At 34.2% G+C, this 21,471-nt stretch overlaps 1 protein-coding gene across 3 annotated transcripts in view; it reads left to right on the top strand.

Moving 5' to 3' along the window:
* The window catches only part of LOC118198019 (syntaxin-1A-like), a 380,391-nt gene that overhangs the window by 54,647 nt on the left and 304,273 nt on the right, over positions 1-21,471 (top strand). The gene's annotated exons all lie outside the window — the stretch shown is intronic.

Raw genomic sequence — 21,471 nt, 5'->3', positions numbered from 1 at the left:
CCTGAATACTTTGCTATAAGCAAGTTGCCTTATTTTACCAAAATAAATGATTAGTTGAGTTGCTTGTCATTGGTTCTCAACCCTTGACCATGCAAATTCGGCGTACAATCTTTTGAATAGCTACTGGGAAAGCACGTTGTTTTTATGCAGAATGCAAGATTTTAAATCAGTTTTTTATTAGACTTATAGTTCTAAATTATATCTAGTGACGTAATGAAATATGGAATTTAAATGGCGAACGATTATTTGAAGGGTGAACCATAAACGAAGTTTTAGTTGATATTTCTTTATGGTATTTGGATTGTATTTTATATGCATCTTTGTATTTTGGCTTTTAAAAATTATATGTGTTCATTGTCCTCTTCAGACCATCATATATATATTATCTGATTTTAGAGTGAATCTTGATTCATTCTTGAACATAAGTCTAGGCTTTGAGTTTGAGCCCAAATCATGTATAAAACCAATTGGAAGTTTTTCTATGGCTAAGAATGTTTGAAATATTTAAAATCATCATCTGGTGACTATGATAATACATCTAGCTGGTGATAGACAGCTGATGCTAAGCTGTTGCATGCTGTCATTGGTTGTCGTTGTAATACTTACCGAAATAGGTATTCAGATGACTATTCCGTTGGTTTGCAATAACTTCCATACGCGAAAAATGACAAAATGAATTCACAGGAAAGAGATCAGTACTTCCATTAAGGAAATTAATGGACTTCATAGTGAGCTTTTAGCAACATCACGCTGTCATTGACTCTTTTCCCAAAAAACTAAATATTCAAAAACTTTCATTTAACCAAGGTAAAGCAAACGTAATTCACGCTCAGTAAAAGATTTTATTGATTTGATAGTCTTTCCCTCTGTGAGCATTTCAATGGTTAAGCGCAAATATGTTATTTTAATTATATATCTGTATTTTGCATTTTATCTGGCAGCCATTCGATGTTAGCCACTCGCTATTTGAGATTTTGTGTATCCTGCCTTAAGACAGCTACGTATCTTGCTAGTCTACGAATACACTTTTAATCAGAGAATTTGCATTTCGTGCAGCTTATGAAGGATACAGTAATTATACAGTTGACTCGCTGTGACTACGATTCTTACGAAAGTAGTCAGTGTTGAGAAATTTCTCGAAATGCTGATGGCGCATATGTCTAATAAACTCCTAATCTGCAAATATAGCCGGAACGTTTGAGATACTAGGTGCAGTTTTTTTTTTAAATACATCATTGAAAAGTAATGGAAGATCTGTTTAGAAAAGTTATCCAGATAAAAAAAAAAAAAAAAAAAAAAAAAAAAAAAAAAGAGAGAGGGAGAGAGAGAGAGAAATGTTGAGTTGTCTAGGTTTCTTCTTATGTGACCAGAGTGCAGAGTTAAATTATTTCGTTAGTTGTGAAGGATACGTCTTCACTAATAAATAAATTTGATTGCTTTAGTCTTATAAAGCTTTTGAGCGTCAGAATTTATATGAGGAGAAATTGAATTAAATTGTTTTCAGAAGTAGTAAAAAGAGAGTGAATAGATAAGTAGAACTTTCTAATCTTTATTTGGGAGTACGAGGTTGGCGATGTTTTGGCGAAAAGTATGCTTGGCTGTATTTAGAAAGAAAATAATTATTAAAATATTGTAACTTATTATAATATTGCGAATGGTAATTTGTCATCAGGTACTGTTCAGATGTCGCTGACAGTCGCCAAAACTCGAGCTTGTACTTTAATTGAAGATTAACTTCCATTCATAAAAGTAATAAAAATGTCACTTGTATTTCAAAACTCAATTTGTGAATATTTCATATTTATCCCTTAAGAGTCACATGCGTAAAACGATAATTATGTAAGAATGAAAAATGTATAAAGAATTCCTTCTTGCAGAAACATAACACAGAGCTGGAATTGCTGATTCTCATACCTAAATAAATATGAATGTTATTTGCTTATTGTTTGGGTAAAAATAAGAAAATGCAAGTCATTTCTAGTGAAGTAAAGTCATTTCCAGTCTAGTGAATTTTAGTAAAAAACAGCGTGAAAGAAAGCATGACAGCTATCTTGATGTTCTATTGTATGTCGTTTAGACATAGAACCCATCATCATTTGAAAAGCTATGTCTCAGGATTCCAGTCTTAAATATGTTCAAATAGTAGCATATGGATTGCTTGACAGGATGTCTTCAGTAATATTACAAGCTTACCTCAGAGTATGTGACACAAATCCAAATGTAAAAAGAACATTAGTTAACGATAGTCACTCTGGCTGCACCTGCACCCCCCCTTCTTCCCACATTTCCTTTTTCCAACCTTGTTCGCCATAGCCGATGCACCGTGCTCGCATCCATGTGGGTATCAGCTGCGATTTGACATAAGGACCAACCCGTCCTTCTCAGTCCGATCACCAAACCCCTCGTAAAATAGTCTGTCTGCTGGAAGTGCCTTTCTTGACGGCGGCCTGGCATTCTCTCCTATTACACGTATCCTTCGGAACAGAAACCAGCTTTCTTCGATAAGTCCTCTGGCAGAAATAACGACACGAATATTGCCCATTTTGTACGTTCCTTCCCTTATATCTTACTTCACGTGCGTCGGAGAGCTGCGCATTTCACATCATCCGAATAACTCAGTGACGTGCGTCTACTCTAAAATTTGCATACATTTCTGACCACTCCTTCTTGGTGTTGCATTTTCAATGTCGAGCAGTGTATAAAAGGAAGAGTCTGTGTGTGTGTTTCGTTCGTGTTGTGCGTAAGTTGATAGACCCAGGGCTACGAAATTTAGTACATAGGGGGTGCATCTAGACAAGAGCCAGTGCACCTCGAAGCTATTTTTTCAAAATTCGGAGGGTTTTTTACTACCTTGCACGAAGTAAAAAGGAAGTATTGTAATCGCGAAAAGCTTCAGGCAGCATATTTCAACGAAAATATTCACTTTGACCGCTTTCGAATGCAATTTAACGATGTTTTTGCGTAATATCTATACGTAAGAACAGAATAAAAGACTCTTTTCCTCCAAAAAAAACTAAAAAACTGCTTTAAAATGAATTCTGAAGATAATTTTTCGTGGCGTCTGTACGAACGTATGTACGTACGTGCGTACGAACGTACGTATCTCGCATAACTCAAAAACGAGTGGCCTCAGAACGTTGAAATTTTGTATATAAGACTACTATAACATGTAGATGTGCACCTCGTATTTTGGTTTTAATCGGCCACGCCAAACGTATATAAATATATCTACTCTGTTGCCCGGCTCAGTAATCTCAGTTTCTTTACTCTTATATGTTTGTAAATTGTACATTTTTTTGCTTTAAAAATGATTGAATTATGTTGTTTTTATCTTCCGGTTAAAGTTTTTATGCCTTTCCTAATTCTGGAAGCAATATTTGTACAATTATCAACAATTTAAAAGCTGTTTAAGTGCGGTTAAGTTTTAAATAACATGGCGGACATATTTGTTTACATTTGAAACAGCAGAATTGTAGATTTGTTGCCAATCTAGAGACACTAAGCTTCGTAACACAAAAATAACGCCTTCATTTATTATTGCGAATTAAATCATGCTTAATCCTTTTTGGAATTTTTTCGGGGAAATAAGTATTTAAGATTTACTTCGTAATTTTTAATACAGATATTTTGAGTTTTTATGTATTTTTGTCTTGTCGCGAAGTGAAAACTGAATTAATTGAATGAAAAATACTCAATCGTCTGTGAAAAATTGTTTCTTTTTCGTTTTGTTTGCTTAATTTCTTTTATACATCGTTCTAGCTTTGTTATAGTATTTGAATAGAACATGTGGCAACGATTCGATAATTCTTTAAATGATATAAATTTTGTGCATTCTGAGTTATAATATGAACGAAATATAATACTGTTAAGTAAACCTAGCTCCAGAGTGTCGCTATGGTAAACAAAGTGAATTTTAAAGAATGCATTTATTCTATTGTGGTTTATGCGCTGTCGGCGAAAGTAGGTTTAATTCAATCTAATAAGTTAAATGAAATGCAAGAAAAAATGCGTATAATTTAATATTCCGTACAAGGATGTCATATGTTGTACACATCAGATTTTTTTTTTTATGAAATCGCATCAAATCTATAATTCTCTCTCTCATTATATCAGCAACAATAGCACGCAGCCATTGTTGCTGATATATCATTGCTGCCATTGTTGCTGGTATCAGTACTGTTGCCCACTTGGATAAATTAGGGCGATTTTTCTGTGTAGTTTTTAAATTTAATGTTTTTTCTTAGATACTGGGTGTTTGTCGAGAGAAGGTAACGGGAAGTTGGTTAATTTGTTTATTAGGATAATTAATATTTGTATTAAGGGATATTACTTATTTCACTGTAATTTTTTTTATATGTAATGCATTTTTATTGATAAAGTTGTTCTGTGCAGTTTTTAAATTTAATGTTTGGTGTTCCCTTTAGGCATTTTCCCGGTACGTTTAAAAGCCAGACGAAAACTGGCCGCGTAATAATCTAAGTTTAAATAAATTTATATATATTTTTCTAGTTTTAGAAATTGCGGAAGAAGTCTAGGAGTAGTGAAAACGGTTCACGAGACAAAAAAGCGGTACTATTCCGTTTTGAAGACCGTAAAAAAATTGCAGCGAAAATGTATACACAAAAGCGCCAACTCTACCAAACGCTCCCATTTAACAGCGCGCCAAATCTAGCGTATACGCCTATTTCAAATTGCGTAAGTTTAGATAGTTCTATATTTCTTAAGACGCCATTGAAATACCAGTTTAATTTTTAAATCCTTTTTTGATAACGCTGTGGATTTAACAATTTGGGAATTGCTCAGTGACGGAAAGTCTGCAATAGAATTTTTTCAAAGATAAGGCATCATTCATTATAGAAAATTATGTTTGAACAAATAATGCTTTAGCGATAACTCGGTAGCCACTCAGTTATGTTTAGTCTTTTTTTATATAAATTATAATAATGATCTGAAATAGTTATTTACTCTTATGCTTCCATTCAGTTATGTTTATCCTTTTTTATATAAATTATAATAATAATAAAGTATTATATGAAATTAACCTTTTATCTAAATTAAAGCAATAATCTTAGATAGTTATTTACTATTATACTCATTTCTTGCATTAGGGTTGCCGCAATTATTTTTGGCAGCACCATCAACAATAGTTTGGCAATTTTTTACGGTCCTCAAAGCGGAATATTACCAAATAAGCTTGAGAACCATGGTTTTAGTTTTAGACTCTCTGTCTTTTGTTATGCCGATATCATATTTATCGTAATACATTAATCATATCAGCTTGACTACATTAGCGAGATAAAAGCAGTTTTATATTTTGGCAGATCATCGATCTAGTGTCGTTATGTTGGAATTGGGTTACAAATATTTATAGTTTAATTCGTTTTCAATGAGCGAAACGAACTGGTTACGTTAATTTCACGATTTCAGCTACGTAAAGAATAAATATGAAACGCCTCATAAAATCCTGTATGAAAAACGCGTTAATCTCCAAACAGGTAATTTCCATGCGTTTTGTCGTAATAAAAAAATTCGTTACTTTCGATTATCCAACTTGTTTGGCCACTATTATATTGTCTGGAAATCAAATTGGTCACGCTCTGTAGAAAAGCATTAAGAACCGCAGAAATCTATCCATTTGGCTCATTAAACCATGACTTGTACTTCACATTAACTGAAAGCTACAACCGTCGACAGTCATTAGAATGTTAACGATGATTAAAACAATTCATTGTAATCAAGCTCGTTCTAGAGAGCAGAGAACATTTTTATTTATATGAGTAAGTAGAGGGATGGCGTAGTTGTTATTAGTATAGACAATGGTGATGATTTCTATATTTAGACGAACAAAAAGGAATTAATTTTTAATTGAAACGGAAAATCTGTAGGCTAGAGATATCTGACATATTCATAAATTTATTTCAACTTTAGGTCCTCTTATGCGTATTATATGTGGTCTTTTACATTTTGTTTAAGTGCATAATGTCTTGTATAATGCTTTCATTCTGAAAAGACTTTAACTTGCTAAACTGAAAAATATGTGTGGATTTGTAATTAAAACTTAAAATATTTTCTAATATTTCATCTGAACAATGACACTACATTAGAAGATATTTTCCAGTTCTTTATACTAGTGATTCATACCCGTTGTAGTCATTTTTCATGAACCAAGTTAAGGCTGTTGTTGTCTTTTAATATGGTTCGCGACATCTTTAGCAGAATAGATTTATGTCGAATAGCTTGCTGATGATTTTTTTCTGTACTGTGATTTACAAGTTATCTGAATGGAATGCGCATTTACAAGCGCATTGCATTCAGATAACTAGTATTTATTCTATATGGTTTTTCGGAGATATCTCTGTATGGTTTTACGCTATGTATTCTTCACTGACGAGTGGATTGAGTGTTTAAACACTGCAATGAGAATCAAACTGATACTGAAACAAGCTCATTTGTACGATTTTTTTTTTTCTCTTAATGTAAAGCTAATACGAACCAGTTGCTTTTGGAATTTTTTCTCGTAGTTCATGAAGAGTGTCTTAATAAATAACCTAAAATTATCTTTGGAGTAATTTTGAATATTAAATAATTTAGGAAATAAACTTTAGAAAATTTAAAACTCAGGCTGAAATTGAAAAATGGTTAGAACGAAAGCTTCTGTATTTCCGACAGTGCAGTAACAGAGAGACAGTATAATATTATAGAAGACATTATCTAGAAGAGAAACTGCTAAAATAACGAAAATGTGCAGAATTAAGAACTTGACTCTAAGGACTTTGACAGAGCTTCTGGACTCATGCTTCGAATGTTTAAGTAGCTTTATAAGATATTTCTCCCGCCTTCTTAGCATGCCTTCGTGGTGTAATGGCCAGAAAACTTGGCGCGTATTCGAAAGGTTCGTGGTTCGAGTCCCGGCGAGGTCATTGCTCATTTTTCATGTCTCCTGCTTCCAAATAACCTAATGTCTGTACAGCTTAAAGCATCACAGTTCTTAAACAGATGACAGAAAGGTGCTGTCTTTTTGCTACTATCTTCACCTACAGAATAATGTTTTGAACTGCAGTTTTACTGAAATTTAGCAGTAAACTGAAATTTTAAAAAAGTTGCAACGTCAGTTGATATTTCTGAGACCTCAACTTTTAGGTGTCTTGAAAAGGTTAGTTGTTGAACATTTGGATAAAATCAAGGCTTTTCTTGAAGGATTTATATAAGAGGCAGACGAAGTTAAACTAAATGTTGTTATGGGTTAGAAGTGCCAAAAAAGCCACCGATACGTATCTGTGGTAAGTTTAGGTGCTACGTCATTGAAGAGTGGCCTGCATGAAAGTATCTTTGGGTATTTTTCAGCTTAGAAAGATATACAGTAAACATATATGACAATCGTTATCAGAGTAGAACATAACAGTATCGTAAAATCTATCGATTTAGGCATGTATTTGTTCGTAAAATAAAGCCGCAGAAGTAATTATGAATTTTAGAAATGTTCATAATTTCATGTGATTATTATACTCATAATTAAATTTATAAGAACTGCACGTTCTTTCAGAAAGCTTCAAGAAATTAGAGAAAATAAGCTGATGTCTCTTTTTCTTGATTAAGAATATGTTGCAAGTTCCATTTTTGTTGCTCAACAACAACTTAAGGTCATCTAGTTTATCGCATATGATTAACATGAGAATTTTATCTGTGCTTTTTTTTTAATATATTTCTGAAATGAAGATGGAATTTATGAACGAAGAAAGGATTTAGTGAAGAAATTTTCCTTTGAAAAAAAGAAAGATTAGAAATCACGTTTTTAAAGCTAATGTAAGGCATTCCTTACAGAAGAAAATTTACCACTTCTTTGCAGGAAGAAGTGTAAGTTTCCGTCACCAAGATTTCTGTTTAATGAATAAGTATGTGTTTTTTAGTAGCCCCTTAAGAGAATTAAACTGTGACATGAATCCTGGCTTTTTTCTGTAGGTTTTGGGTGCTGTGGCCCAAATTGGTGCTAAATAAAACAATACTGGACCTATCAGGGAAACGTGTATGTATCGTTCTCTCTACTTTTATGTGTAGTTTAAATCTTCGTCCTTTCAATTTGTATATGGATACGTAAGCGGCATTTCCTTTGTTTAATGCATACATGGCATGTTCTTTAAAGTTCAACTGTCCAAGTAAAGTTTAACAAGACTATTCGTATATATTTGGCAGAGCTCACTTTTGGGAGTAGTTGATTATCAATTTGTAAATTAAGATTGACTTGTTCATGTTGGCGATGTATTCTGAAAAGTATAAATGTTTTGTAATAAATTAGTTGCGAGCAAGTCTCGAATTCTCAAACTAAACAGCCTAAGCTCTAGGTCTTATCCACTGCGCCACTGAGACGACTAGTTCGTAATCAGGAGAAAAATTCCTTAAAAGAAAAATCTGTGCTATGCAGACAGTGGTTGTTATATTGGTAAGCAGAAATAAAAATTTGAGCTTTTTAAAATGCGCAGTGAGTTTAAAATTTAAAATACGATCTGAATTTAACGCTATCCCAGAAGTAGTTACTGTAAGTCTTTTGCTAATTACTAAATCGGGTTTAATTGAATTGCATTGAAATAATGATTTAAAGTAACTATCGTTTCTGTAATCATAACCACATCCTTCTTAAATACGCTAAAAGCTGATACAGTCACATATTTCGACAGTAGCAAATAAAATTACTATAATTATTAATTCGTAACTGCCGCTTGACAGTAGCATGATCCTCCCTGTTGGATTTCTCGCTATGTATAGATTATTTTCAAATTCTGTTTATAGCGAAATTAGAAAAAATATATTTCTACGTATTGTAAGACTATCGCATTGTGACTTTGCCGTTCGACGATAAACCTTCCTTGAGTGCGGCCATGGTGTTTGCAGAAATTGTTATTAAATATTCAGCGAGATTTAGTCAGAATTTTGCTTATTTGGAAATTCGCTTTCTCTTATCTAGAATTTAAATTTGTATTAATTAATGTATCCTCTAATTAAGTAGCCTACACGTATCGTCCGCGTATAAAGTGCAAATAAGCAAAATTTTATCCGGATTGGTAATTAATTGACTGTGGCAAAACAAGTGAGGGCAGTCTTATGAAGAGTTCTTTCATGTAGGATTTCTTTGGCTTCCATGATATCTGATTGGTTGAGTACAGTAGCTTTGTCAAAAGCATTCCTTTCGATCGCGAGATAGCTGCAGGCAAAAATTTTTGCCTAGCTTCGTAAAATGATGCGAGTACATACGCGCAACAGATCCCTCAGTGCAATTATTTCGGTTGGAAGCATATTGTCCAAACTAGTGTTAGAAGAAACACATTTCTTGGAATAGTTAGTTTCTTATGGCTTCGCCTTATCTGATAAAGCAGCCATTGCACACGGGGAAAATCACAAACCATAAACCGTGCAGCTTGCCTTTTAATTACTGGCAATAAATATCCAATGTTCTGCATTTTTAGCCATTCCGCCCTGGTGGACCTTATTTAGATTGGAGGAAAAATAGTTCTGATAAGAATAAAAGTTCCTTACAAGAAAATCTATAATATTCAGACAGCAATTGTTATATTAATATATAGAACTGTAACATTATTCATAGTATTTCCTAACATTATTTTAAGATGTTAGTATTTGATATTATCACTATATTTTATTATCAGCATGTCTCAAAAGATGAAATATCTATTATCTTTTAAAATATTTCTTTTTTTTTTTATCTCTTTGATGTCATCTGTCTTTGAAATGAAATAAAACTGATCGTCATTTTGACTTACGTATGATACTTCTGTTTGTAAAGAAGCTGTAGATAAGAGTTTTGAAGTGATCTGTTATTTCGTTAACTTCACAATAGTGGAATTTATATATGCTTGACTGAACAATATTTTGTAGAAAAAAAAAAAAAAAAAAAAAAAAGATTTCGTTCTATTGTAAAAGAGCGTAGTCTCCGCTTACTATAGAATCATGAATTCATTCTTCAAGTGTTTCAAAAATTAAAACTCTAATCCCCTTCTTTCCGGTTACTCTATTCATTCTTCATCAAGAAACGTATTATAGATGTCAAGCGATCCGTCTTCATTCTGTGATGTAATTCTAAGCGAATTGACATAAAGATTGAACAAAAATCCATTTTTCGTATTGTAAGATTTTCGATTTAAGTGCTCTCATCGGTGATCAATTTATCTGGAAACCCACAAAGTCATCTGGATATGTTCGGCATATCAGAAGATGTTATTCTTTCGAAATGTGCTGACTCTGTCAAAAAAAATTGCATTTTTGATTTCATATCGATCTTTTTCATCCTTATCGTTTTTACAGCCGAATGAGTCGAGGCTGAGATCGTAATAGTGTCGAGGATTTCATTTTCTTCTGGTATTTGACGTCCGTTGCAGCCGATGAAACAAACATAGGTTGCCGGGAAAAAAAAAATTAAATTATGAGCAAATAAATGTCGTCGCTTTTTAATATCTTTTATTTTTGTGCTGACGTTTATTGCGTTCTGCTCTTTCATTATTTAATTTTTAACCGCCATAAAATATGACCACACAGTGATAAACTTATCAGTTTTTAATCATTATACTATGATAAAGTAAAAAAAGTCGTTCGCGCGAAAAAATTCCGATGATTTTATGACGGTTTCTGTTTTTTAACATTTCCTGCACTATGAAATATATTACCGCCTTTTGGAATACTGTTTATGCGTTAGTTATGTACTTTGTTTTGTGTGCAACTTAGTATCGAAGTTTCAGGTTTTGAAGTAGTTACGAATTAATTTTTTGTTAACCGTAATTGAGCTACTATCATATAAATTGCTCATTTGCCATTTCAACTCAGTGTGCAGTAGACGGAGGCAGTTCTTGCATTTTGGTATGTTAGCGTGAGTGTTCTTTTTGAAACTGGAATGCTACAAAATGCAAAAATTGTTTTATTTTTTGATATATTTCTCTTTTATAAAAATAATTATATATACATATATATGTATATATAAGAAAAATAAAGAATATATAAAAAAATTAAATTAGATTTTCCTTCTCTATTCTAAAAATAGTAACCCCTCTCTGCAGTGCGTCATTTAGAGACTCTTTTATGGCATATAATTCTTACATAATTCTGGTGATGTAAATTGAACTAAAATTCAAGTAGCCAATAATAATTTTACAACAATATTAACTCTCCAATCAAAATGCTTTGAGAACCAAAACTAACTCAGTTTGACGTAAGATTTCATCTTGAACATTACGCACTTGCTTTCTACGTTTTGCCTTAGCTGGACTGCAGTCTGTCTGCTGCTTCTTCTTGCTACAAAATTATTAAAAATGTGAGCCTTTTGGATCAGGCACATTTAATGTGCCGAATTGTGTGTAGCCGCAACGTACTGCTGGAAATAAAACTGAAGATTTAAATCTGCCTCTAATTTCCTAGTCATTATGGATCAACACGTCTACGGTATCGAAATTCTTGCTCTTTAGTTACTTCTGACTTTTTTTAATTACATATATGTATGTATAATCATATTTGAAACAAACATTCTGTATTCGTAAAAAGCAAATTTAAAGTTAATTAAATTTTAAATGACATTGAATTACAAATAAATGATTAATTATTGCTGCGAAATAATCTACAATATCATATAAATTCTGAGAGCATATGTAAATCAAGTGCCAAGTATCAAAATCTATGAATAAATATATAATTCAATAATTTTTTTTTATTCCTAAAAATTTATAAAAATCCATAAGTGAATAATTGTTGAGCAGGCAGAGACTTACCAAGGGGAACTAGTCCCCAAACCTAACTCTTCAATCATTCAATTCGTGTTTCGTCATCCCTGTAGGCAAAGGTAAAAGGAAAATTCGAAACCAAAAGTAAAACCAAATGTTGTGAATTACTAGAAAGAAATTTAAACAAGTGAAATTTAGAGAAATTAGCAAGTAAAGACTAGAATTAAAATTAAAGTCAAGAGTAGAAAACCAAATTTTTAGAAAACCAAAGTAATTTAGAAACTCTTGCCTACAAAAAACTTCCCCGACACGAATTATGCAAATAAATCAAAAAGAAACTAGATACTATATATATATATATATATATATATATATATATATATATATATATAAACTAAAAAGGAGAGTTAATAGTAAGTTTTAATTTAACTTATCAACTATATTTTACAGTTGTCGAAAAACTACGATAAACACGCTGCACGCTGAAACAATCAGCAACACAGCCTTCAGGCTATCAAGCTATAACGGTGAAGACAGCTTCACGGCAAAGTAAAGCTTCCTACTCGGTCGATCGCTCTCGAGTTAATCTCTGAACTCAAGACACTATTACTCAACTCAACGTACTCTCAATACTTCGCGTACAGGGAGAATTAAAGGAAATTAGGGGGTTAGTTTAAATTATAATTTTGATTTACATATTTTTTATCTTACATATATATATAATTTTTATAAAGAAAAACAAAAAGAAAATTTTTAATGAATTTTAATGTAAAAATGTGTGTATGTAAATCTGTAAATGTAAATTAATAAATATCTCATAATTTTAAAATGTAAATATATTTAATATGTAAAAATTACCTGCATCTTTTGACTTAATTATTTATTTATTTTTTTTTCATTTGCTCTTGATTTTTATTTCATTTTTCCATATATTTTTCTTATTTTTACTTTTAAGTTTTGTTCTAAGTGACTACTATATTTATTTTTGAAATAAATTGTCTTTCTGCTCGTCGGGGAATTATTTCACATATCTTAATCTTTAAGATTTAAATTTGAATTTTATAAATTGAATAGAAATTTAAAATTAGGATAAGAATTTTGTTCAGATATGCGAAATGACGAAACGTGCTTCTCATAAATTGTTGATGGTTTTTATAGACAGGCTCCAATTCCCCTTGATAAGTTGAGTTTCTCCAATTTCTTTTCGCTATAACCTCTGTAAGCCCTTCTAAAATTCTAATGCCTCTATCTAATATGTACATAATTTTAATATTTAAAAACGGAATAAAATTGCCTCCTTTAATCAATCAAACTGTCCCCCCTTAACAATCAAATTGGCCATCTGTGAGGCGTGGGACTCACGTTCGGAAGCATTGATGTACCAATTAAGAAACAAAACTCATACGTGTTAAATCATATAGTCGAAAGGTGATGATGTATTTAGAAAGTCGGAAGATGGGAGAGCTTTGGCTTCAAGTTCAATAGTTTTTTGCTGAAGAGAATTTGGAATCGAAATCAGTATTGATTTGATTTTTATAATGATGGTGATTTTGAGTTTGAAATGTGAAGGATTTTATTTGAAACAAAATCATGAAAAATGGAAACTGCAAAATTTGATATTCTTCTATGCTAGTCAAGGTTAAGGTCATTGTATTCGACTCTTGATCAGATTAACATATGCGAGAGACCTGAACCTCCTCTGCATGCGTTTCTGATTTAGAAATGTTGCATAAATATAGCGTTTTGCAGCATCTTCAAGTCTGATTCATAATTAGAACAATATTTATAATGAAGTTCCTCCACGTTTCCTCTGAACCACTGGAAATGCTTGAGATAAAGCAACGTTACTGAGGGAATAAATCGTAAAAATTACTGTGGGACCATGCTTAGAATGTATCGGATTTTTATTTAACGTGTCGAGGAATGCTTTATGTATTTCTCATACATATATTTTGGGCCAAAATAATTTTACAAATAATTTAAATTTATATATTTTGGTCCAAAATATACACCGACGAGCCAAAACGTTATGACCATTCCCACATTTTTTAATGAACTCATCTGGACGACGTGGAGGGCACGTGATTAAGTGATAGTGGTACTTAACTGTTACTGTTGAAGGTAAAGAATCATACTCTTCACCATGACTTGCAGCGTGGTACACTTGAGGAGCACATGCGCAAACTTAATAGGCACTTTTATGATAAGGCACTTAATTTTGATCACATGAATATTTTCCAGACTTTCAACTACGTCATATTAATGGAGGATAAAGACCTACATCTATTCGCAGCCAAACTTCCACACTTGACAATTTTGTATATATTTGTAGATAGTTTGTATTGCATTATATGACAACATATCCACCTCTGTTCATGATCCTTGGTTCTCCTGACCGAATGATGCCGGTCCCCTCTTTTTGCCACCTCCTATTTACTGTATTTACGTGACGATTTACTTATCGTGATGTCATCATTGTGGCTAGTTTGATAGAGCCGGATACGCATTTCACAGGACTGCATTGCCAATAATAACCTGCCAGTCAGTCATTCAGTAAAGAATCATTCTTGCTTTTACTTTTCCCAGTGGTGGCAAAGGCTGCTGATCTAATTGAATTGGATAGAGGGTGGATTGTAATAGCCGGAAGACTCGGTATGAGTATTTTCTAAACTGTACGACTGGTAGGTTGTTCAGGATCTGCCATTGTTAGTATTTATGCAGAGTGGGTAAATCAAGGTAGAACCAACTGTAGACGTCAAGGTGTTGGACGTCCGCGCTTCTTCAAAGAAAAAAAAAAAGATGTCAGATATTGTCCCGTACAGAAAAATCAGCGCCAGACAGTAGCTCAGCTGGCAGCCTAACACAATGCAGGTCCAAGCGCAAGTGTTTCGGAACACACAGTTCAGCGGACACTGTTTGATATGGGATTGCGCAGCAGACGTTCCACTAGCGTGTCTCTGTTGACTAAGCGTAATTGTCATTTACGCCTATAGTGGGTCCTAGAACATCGAGACTGCACCGTGGATAAGTGGAAGACAGTTACGTGGTCGGATGAATCACGATTTCTCATTCATCATGTCGATGGTCGAGTGAGGGTACGCCGTCTTCCAGCTGAGCAGTTGCTTCCCCCATCTCCGGTACAGCATGTCGTTCACAGGCTGGTGGTGGCGATATTATGCTTTGCGGGACGTTCTTATGGTCGACTGTGGGACTTTTAGTTGTGGTAGAACAGACCATAAGAGCTATATCTAAATATAACTGCGGATCAGTTGCCTTCATGCATGACGTCTGTCTTCCCAAATGGAAATGGAATCTTCCAGCAGGAGAACGCCCCATGTCACAACGTTTGAATTGTATTGGAGAGGTTTGAAGAGCATAAGGATGAACTCCGATTAATGTCCTGGCCACCTGAGTCTCCGGACTCTAACCCTGTAGAGAACATTTGGGGTGTCATGGAGCGGCAGCTCAGAGCTCAAATACCACCATGTCGGAATATCTAGACTTTGCGTGACCGCTGCTGAGACATTTTGCACAACCTGTCTCCAGTCATCACCTGTCACCACGAACTTGTGGCATCCATGCCAAGGCGAATTGCAGCTGTTTTACAAGCCAAAGGTCGCGCAACGCGTTTTCGAGTAGGCGAGTAGGTGATCATCATAGTTTGACTCCTTAGTGTATATAGCAAGTTTAAAAATTAGAAAGTATAGAAAATTATGAAAATATGATTGCGTACTACGGATTCAATAGAGAACTTCTTAAATATCTAAGCAAGAAGAACGGGAAGGAACAGGAACATGATACTTTATTAAGATCAATATGAGCTATTGCAGACTAGATAAACAACTAAAATAACTCAGTAATTTTTCCAATACGGTAGGAATATCGCTGATCACCGAAATTACTTGCAGAGCAATCATCGAGTCGAAAGCTCAACATTATAAAATAGGATGATAAGAGATTTGACTCAACTAATTTACAGCCATCTGTTTATAGCATTAGCTATCGTGAAGGGTAAACATTTTTGGAATCCTTCAGAATATCACTCCAAGGACTTCGAAAATGTGTTTCCTTTAAATTTCTATAATGTCGCTTAGACATGGTAAGAGTATTTTCTACCTATACCTCCCGTTCTACCCGATCTATTTTTACAATTCCAACGTTAATCGCCCCACCATTAATCGAAAGAATAAGATTTCTAAATATTGGTAGTTCGACCTGGTTTGGATTCGAATACAGGGAAACGGGCTAGCTGTATGATTGGCTATCCTGATCCCCCCCGGTAATGTGAGTATGAGCGAATTTCCCTCAGAAAGTTCACGAAAGCATACTTCTGTTTAGGCAGATAGCCCTAGTGTCTGCCATATTCAAATAACGTAAACCTAACCATCCACCGTTAATCGATGAAGAAATAAAAGCTTTACTAAATAGTAAATGAAATAAGCACATGCAAAACAAAATAAGTACAAAATTAAACTTAATATTCAAACGTAACTTCACCATACAAAATGCGGTATGCAGTAAGTAAAAAAAAAAGCTGCATTCTGCACCCCCATGATGACAGCAGGCCTGCTATTATGCTAATTGCTTGTCCTCTGGAGAAGAAAATCTATTATCTGTGTACCACGGCCAAGGCTCGGGAGGACATGCCACATAATTTAAATAACTGCTGAGTTACGTGGGCATACAAGGCCCTTGAAGGAAGTACATTGAAATCTTGTGCTGCTGCAAGTGAACAATATATCATAAGCTTAAAAGTTGAAGTGTTGAGTTATAGGATTATTTACATCAATTTTATAGAATCACATACAGTGCGAGATATTATAAGAATTTTTATCAGAGTATATGCAAGTAGTAATTCACAGAAATATTAATTATATTATTAATATAGAATTATATAGAATATAATTAAAATAGACTTAAATTATTAATTAGAAATATTAATTAAAAAATTTGCACGTTACTGATTATACATTATGTGAGACTAAGCAGTGTGCTTCATTTCAGACAGTTCTGAGTTAGGAGTACTGTGCGAAAGGGCTAAATATAGTCGAGGCATGTTCTGCGTTAGAATGCATTCATGTAAGTAATGTCTCAAATTGCCTACTTTACCACAGAAGCACTGGTTCGAATCTGTAAGGCCGAACGTATATAGATACGATGGTGTTGGGCATTGTTCAGTGTACTCCTTTCTTCGTCAGCATGGAACTTTCTGGTTTTAGGGCCGACGTGAGTAGTGAAATGTGTGATGGGTCCCTTTGTCTCTGTATCCTATTGCCTTTGCTAGCTGTTGTTTTCATTTATTTTGAGTTTTCAATGTTGACACCGGGGTGGGAATACGTCCCATAACTGGGAAAGTGTTATGTTGTTGCTACCTTTGTCAACATGTTCGCCTTTTCATTTCCCTTGTGCCCTTCGTGGGCTTTGATCCAATGCAGGGGGACCATCGTTACTCAAGGAAAAGTTCCCTAAAACTGTATACCAGTTCTCTTTTAAAGGCGCCACCACTTATAGCTCCAGTACTATATATGCTGTCTGTGCTTATAACTGTTCTAAATTTTTTACCGAGAGCCAAATTTACTGCTTTAAGAATTGCAAATAATGCTGACTAATTGCTGTAGTACAGTGGGAAGCGTGAGTAACATTTGGTGCTCGTACGATGCAGCATCTAAACATTATTATGAAATATTCGAATGTGATATCTGCTGAAATTTTCCTTTCGCCGTTGATAAGAGGCTAGGCATGCGAGTAGACAACTGCTGAGTTCGCCCTGCTTCGATCTTTCTCTTTTAAGTCGTTTTTTTCCCCCCTTTAACGGCTGGTCGTAAAATGAACAAAATTAATTAGGTCCTTCAGCCGTCGAAAATCTTTTACGGTATTTGATTAACGAACGTCCAGCGCTATCTTTTGTTTTTTCTTCTCGCTGGTGCTGCGTCAGCTGCACTTTAACGAGCTTAATGAGCGTGATGAAGGTAATTAATTGTGTAGGTCATAAAAATCTAATCAAATTAACCCAAACTCTTAACGTATTCGCCGCCAGGTTTAGCATCTGAGACTCTTTCTCGAACCATCTTCACCTTCTCTGGATCTCCTCCCCTTCTTCGATTGTTTCTCCTTGTTTCCCGGAAACAAATCATTAAGAAGAAAAGTCTTTCGAAAAATTAAACGCTTTCTTTCCAATCCTTTTCTTGTACTCTTGTAATCGAGTTCGGAGCTCTTAATTCCCATTCTCCCAAAACGATTTAGCTGTTCTCCTCTTATAGTTAATTCCCGTGTTTTGAAGTGGACAACCAGAGGGAAAAGGGAAAAAAATCTTATATATTTTCCATTAACTTTAGTAAAGAGGATAGAAAAAGTATTTATTTTAAGTGCAGGCGGTATATAAAATCCCAGTGTTATTTTAACTGTTATAATCTTCGAATGTATTATATGTTATAGTAATTTACTATTTGGGCCTTGAAAATAAGGTGGGGTTGCAAAAAAGTATCTATTTCGACAATTCTCAAACTTTTTCACTTGCGATTTCATTTTTATTCACTTCCTATGTTTAAGCCTTATAGGCTTACCTTATATCTTAAACATTAATGACGTTTAGGAGTAATAGAGAAAGGGAATATAAAATAAAGAGATATTCAAACAGTTGCGTATTGCCCATGCATGAAATTATATTTTAAAAACTGAAATTATCTTAGTTTATGCTCGATTACTATCAGTAAATAAACAAAGTAATATTATAAAGTTTTGATGAATCATTACCGCCCATGCGGCATCTTTTATCCATTTCGCAAGTCGTAGTAGCATATTACAGTCAGTCTTTTCTGAGATGACTGTTCACGTTGCCGGACGATTTTGGTCTTCTGTGGAGGTTGTTGTGAGAAAATATTCAAATATACGACTATTGATTGTCATGCAGTATGCGATCTACCACTTTTAAGTAGTTATTTACTTCTTAGATGGCGCCACTAAAACGCTATTTTTAAATTCTAAAGTGCGATAAAAGGGCGGAAAAAGAAATGATTAAAACAACAATCAATTTAAGTGCCACCATCTAAAAAAACCATAGCTAACTATCTGGTTGTAACGAAGGTTTTCCGCCAAAAAACATTGGTGCAGGTAGTAATCACCACCCAAATCTATGATTTTCTGCCAACGTTTTAATAGTTTTTCAAAGCCCACAAATTTGGTGGCCGTGAGTCCAAAAATAGATCAACCTCATTTCGGACGTCCTATACAAAATAGAAGATTGCACCAGCAAGATGTAGCTGCTAGAGTTAAAAAGGTAGAAGTCTAAAGGAGTGATGTCGGACTATATTGTGGGTGTGGCAAAAGATTCCATCCGAGCGCATACAGAATCCAGCCGGTGAATGCAGGCACATGTATTCTTACATTATCTTGATGTAACATTTGCTTCTTGCGCTGGAACTCAGTTCGACGTTTTTCCTTGACAGCAACATCAACACGGACTAGTTCTTGCTGTACACCTTACTGTCGAGGGTTTTACCTTTCTCCAGATACATTTTATGGATAATACCACGGCAATTCCACCAGATACAAAGCGTGATCTTTTTGTTAATCAAATTGCGCATTACGACGCTGCTGACGGGTCACCGGGCGCAGACCAACCTCCTTTTCGGCCTGTGTTGTTGAAGTAAATCCACTTTTCATCACAAATGACGATCCGGTCCAGAATTTTGTCCTTGCGTCGATATTCGAGTTGATTAGTGCAGGCCAGAACACGTCTGTCCTTATCTGCTTGAGGCAGCGATTAAACTTGTACGTCAAGTTGATGCGATGCATAGCGCGACCAATGGACATGGAACTAACGTCTAACTCCTTAGGAAGCTCTCGAGTGGTTGCATACTCATTTTCTTCCACAAGTTCTCGTAGGCAGGCCTCATCAACATCAATTGGCAGGCCAGAGAACTCTGCTTCTTGAATGTCATAGTCCGTATTTTTAAAGTTTCGGTACCAAACCTTCACAGTGTCATATGATACAACATTAGTACCTAAAGCTGTAGAGATGATTTGGTGACGTTCTGTAGCGGACTTTTTGCAATAGAAATGGAAGTAAATGATAGTTCTAATCTGGTAGCGTGATAATTCTACTTCAGACAACTCGTTTTAAATGATAATGCTATTATTTTACAAATCGCAACACAGTGCTCTAAAGCAAGGGTGGTGTGGCGACAGCGGACGTTGTCGGAGTGGACACATAAAATTTCGTGGTCAGAGCGAACATTCTGAAACTCATCGTGGTTAGAGCGGACACATTTTTTTTTTTTTCCATCTGAGGACAGATAAGGGGTGCAGATAAATAAGTAAATAAATGCTTTTAAAAATCACAAATATAATTTAAAACAGCATTTTAATTCGCAAATCTCTTTACTACTTTACTACGGATAACTTTTTTTTTAACCGAAGTTTTCTGTTTTTGCACTCGATTATCGAATTCCAAGGATAAATGCATATTTGCTAATCAAATTTAATTATTCATATTTAAATTGTTAAGATATTATAGTGCGAATGCATTTTAAACATAGCAAAAATGTGATACAAATAAAAACTTTTAGAGAAATATTTAAAAATTAATAGTAAGTAGCAGTATAATGAAGGCTATGAACGAATTTTAGGAATTCTGTGGAGAACTGTATTTTAGAATCAAATAAATATTAGAACAAGTGTAATTGCCGTAAAATTAATTAGTTTCATTGGTGTAAGTAAAAATAAATACTAGAAGTAAAATATATAAAGCAAATACAAGTAAATAACAGAAAAATAAATAAAAGTAAATAAATACTAACTAACCTTTATAATAAAGGCATAAATAACGTTTACCATTGGATTTAGTCCAACCTAGCTACAAAACTTAAATAATGATTTTAGGCATTTTTCGAAATTGTTTGATGTTCCGAATTTTGTTAGGATATTTTCAATTTTTTCATCCAATTTTATATATGCTTTTTAACTTTTTGTTCCGGGGTCGCCTAATTCTCTGTATTTCAAATTAAAAGTCACTTTTTGTGTTTCTTCTTTTAGTATTTTAACTAATAAGTGGACATTAGGCTGATTTCAGCCAGTGATTGCATTTAATTTGAAATTCCACCCTTCAACAGAATTATTTGTTCTATGACGCTATCCATATACATTCCATACTTTAATGGGCATATTTGGGTTTTCCACCCACTGCTCGACAAAATAATCAATGAATGTAGTAAGTTTGTCAATGATAAAAGCTTTTTCCCATACAATGCTCCAAGCATCATCTATGTGTTCCATTGGCAAGTAAGCTAATGCAGAAATCATTCTACAGACATTTTTTATATCTTCGTTCTCTTTATATTTTTTTACTAGACCCATTTCTTGTATCTTACGAGGCTGGCTGCATGGGCGTTTTCGTGGTTTTCCCCATGTGTAACGTGTATACGAACCAGTTTCCCTTAGAAAGTCCTCCACGAAGGCATCCCTCCCCTTAGGCAGATAGCCCTCGAGGCTTTGCCATAATCACACACACACTGTATCTTACGCCACAAACATTGATTAAAATCAAAGTTATAACCGAAAATAATCAAACTGGGAAATTCTAACATACAACTATTGATGGCTGCGGCTTCAAAATCCAATTTTATAATGTCCGGCTTTCACTTAGGGTATCAACGTTTCACTTCTGGAAACATTGCAATGTAAGTTACTTGTCTCTTATCTGGCAGAAATTCAAAAAGTGCTGGGTAAACGTTGGTTTCAGTTGCTGTACTCCTTAAGT

Source organism: Stegodyphus dumicola, chromosome 1, assembly GCF_044657685.1.
Source record: "Stegodyphus dumicola isolate Sdum_Otavi_A_Nest chromosome 1, ASM4465768v1".
Taxonomy (NCBI): Eukaryota; Metazoa; Arthropoda; class Arachnida; order Araneae; family Eresidae; genus Stegodyphus; species Stegodyphus dumicola.
This window is presented reverse-complemented; position numbering and strand designations above follow the sequence as displayed.